The 3240-nt window shown below is 32.8% G+C and overlaps 1 long non-coding RNA gene across 1 annotated transcript; it reads left to right on the top strand.

Annotated features, from left to right (window-relative positions):
• The first annotated feature begins 2373 nt into the window (after positions 1-2373).
• LOC141844661 (uncharacterized) lies at positions 2374-2932 on the top strand. The gene is made up of 2 exons (XR_012603169.1): positions 2374-2602; positions 2697-2932. It is a non-coding gene; the product is annotated as an uncharacterized LOC141844661 (long non-coding RNA).
• Positions 2933-3240: the final 308 nt, after the last annotated feature.

The following is a 3240-nucleotide window of genomic DNA, read 5'->3' as shown; positions in this document are numbered from 1 at the left end:
TAAATACACAGTCAACAGACAACATTGATAGTTGAAGTAAATGAATTAGTCGAGATTCTATTTAGTCTAGTCGAGTGATAGTAAGAAAGCAATCGACTAATGAACCAACCTACTGAAGAATAGGTTTAATTCTAGATGAAATGGCCACATGTCACAAAGGAGTTGATTGATAATCAGTGAGCACTCGATTGATGTGAAGCATTCAATTGATGGCTCGCGAACAGAAGGATTATATAAGTCGATCTTGATGAAACTTTCACAACAAAATTTGTATTTATTTTAGGGAGAATGCTGTTGCATTCTAAGAGCTCTATAAGCAATTTAGAGCGAACTACATCAACCAAAAGCAATTCTTTTTAGTAGTTTTATTTCTTGCATTATTGTCATTTGGTTGTATTATATAGCACTCCATTTATGTGAAACATTCAACTGATGGCTCACGAACAAAAGGATAATATAAGTTGATCTTGTTGAAATTTTCAAAACAAAGCTTCTGTTCATTCTAGAGAGAGTGTTGTTTCATTCTAGCTAAGAGCTTTGTGAGCAATTTAGAATGAGCTACGCTAACCAAAAGCAATTCTTTTTAGTAATTTTACTTTTTGTATTATTTTCATTTAATTGTATTTTTATATACTTTTTCTTCTTATATTTGCTATAAAAAGAATAGGAATATAAGAGGTTTCTCCTCTACGGAAAGTGTCTGAATCGAAGAAAATATTGATGTTATCACGAGTGATCCATTAGTAGATCATAAATCGTGGAGTAGAAATCAAAAGTTTTAAACCACCTAAAAAACTATGGTATTGCTATTTTATATTTTGCATTATGTTATTTGTGTCTATTCATTTTTCTATATTTTCATTGTATAATAACATTTTGTAGAAAGCTAAAATCCAACCAATGTAAAAAAAATCATGCATATTTATTCATTCCCTCTAGTCACAATAACACAATCTTATAGTCCCTCGAGCATGGTACAACAATAAGATGCTCAACAGATTAATTAAGCACCCATGATTTGAATCTCAGCTACGTTACACTATAAGATATTTTCCTCCAGTGGAATAAAAATCTAGAAAGTTAACTGCTGGGTGAAAAATCGCTTGCGCTTTCAGATTTGTCTAGTGGGCGAACTAAATCCTCCACCTTTAAGATTAATTGAGTTTGTAAGAATCTAGACACTTAGATTATCAAAAAATAATAATAATAATCTTATAGGGATGACTCTTTCACAGTAATCTTTGGGGGAAGAAGTCATGCATAGTTAGAGTTGTAAACGAACTAAGTCAAGCTTTACAGTGTTCAAGCTTGTTTGATAAAATAACCAAGCCAAGTTAAGTCAAGCTTAAAATTAACCAAGTTATTGAAATGATTGTTCAAGCTTGAATTAATTTTATTTTTAGATCGAGCTTCATGTAATTAATATCAAGCTTTTAAACAAGCTCGATTCGAACCTGAATCAAACTTGGCTTGTTTAGACATTACCAAATTTGGGTTGTTTAGATATTACCAAGCTCTTAAGTCGAGCTTGTTTGTTTATTTGAAACTTTGATATTTTAAAATTGGCTTAATTGATGAGTGAGCTTGTTTGTTTATTTTAGAAGTTTGTTTGTTTATTTAAAAACTTATTTATAAGCCCTTGTTTGATAAGAATATTTATTTATAAGCTTAACAAGGTTTGTCACATGTATGGTTACTCAAAATGTAAGGATAATTGGATAAATATATTTATCATGTGAATCATGATAAAGAAATGTCATTTATAAAAACTTTAAAAACTGCACAAATAGTATCATAATTCATAACTCAAATAAATAAATCATACAAGAATATAACTTTGTAGCAATATGACAAAACAATTATATAGAGTATCCAACTTCCAATCATAACATTAAAATAAGAAGTCATAATTCATTAAAAAAATATTACTAAATTGCAATGTTTATAAAACTCATAAGTATTTATATACTTATGCGCCACCAAAACGTAACTTCCCCATCTCCAAGGACTCACCTTACCCTTTCTCATCCTAAAAAGAAAAATTAAATTCAAGAAATTGCATCGATCCAGTACTTATCAAATTTTGTCTTCGTCTTTATAGTCATTGTTGTCATAAATGAACTCCCAATTAAAATTTGTTGATCTAGTATCTCTTTAACTTGTCAAAGTTCAAGAAATAAATTTAAAATAGGATATTTACTGCCTGTAATATATGAAATTGGATAAAAGTTTAGTATTAAATAAATAAGCAGAATGGTTTAGAGCCATAAATAAGTTGAGAGAATATGTAAAATACGGTTAATGTATTTCGGGTTTAAAACCCAAAACCCGTTAGGAATCCGTTAACCCCTCCCTCTTCTCTCGCGACTTTCCTTCTTCCGCCCGAACGCGCAAGCGGTGCGCCTCTTTTCCCCTTGTAGCGGCCCAGCCGCCGTCGTCGTTGTCTTCCCTTCTCCTCTGTGAAGGACGCCACCGCTGGCTGCCACCCTCCTTCCTCGGCCGCGTGCTGTCCCGATTTTTGGTTGCGGGTTTCCGAATGAAGTCTTCCGCGGAGATCTAGCAAAAGTCGTTGGTGGATTAGGGCTCGAATCGGTCTTAATTGGTAAGGGCTGAAATTCTTATTAGTTGTGATAGATTCCTTTTGGGTTTTCTTGGATTTTTCGGTCGGATTTCTGAGTGTTCCTTTGATTCGGCAGATCGGAGAGAGAGCTCGGTGGGTTTGCTTGGGTTTCGACAGTGAGCCTGGAATCGGACTGAGCAAGGATTTTAGGGCACAAATCTATAAGGTCAGTTCTTGTATCTAAGGAGTGATTAAAAATATGAAATAGTTGTCCATTTAAAGGGAGCATCTTTTGGACATCTAACATGAAATAGTTGTCCATTTAAAGGAAGCTTCTTTTGGAATAAAAGATTTTCTGTGAAGATTCTTACAGCAGAATCATTGTTAGAGGCATTATCAATAGTGATTGTCCACATTTTACTGTTTATACCTCATTCTTGCAAACATTTATATAAAGCATCATGTAAGACAACTCCAGTATGAGGAGGTTGAACATTATTAAAATTTAAGATCCTCTTTTGCAATCTCCAATCAGAATCTATGAAATAAGATGTTAAAATTATGTATTTGAGTTTCTACCCTGATCTTCATAAATCTATCATGAAGCTAACTCTATTTGTATCTTTCAATAAGTACCTAATCCTTTTTTTTCTCCATCTCATAGCTAGTTATACAATCAC

Source organism: Curcuma longa, chromosome 14 (genome assembly GCF_044706935.1).
Source record: "Curcuma longa cultivar G26 ecotype Majalengka, Jawa Barat chromosome 14, ITB_CL_G26_1.1, whole genome shotgun sequence".
Lineage (NCBI taxonomy): Eukaryota > Viridiplantae > Streptophyta > Magnoliopsida > Zingiberales > Zingiberaceae > Curcuma > Curcuma longa.
The sequence above is the reverse complement of the archived record's forward strand: the minus strand, read 5'-3'. Positions and strand labels throughout refer to the sequence as shown.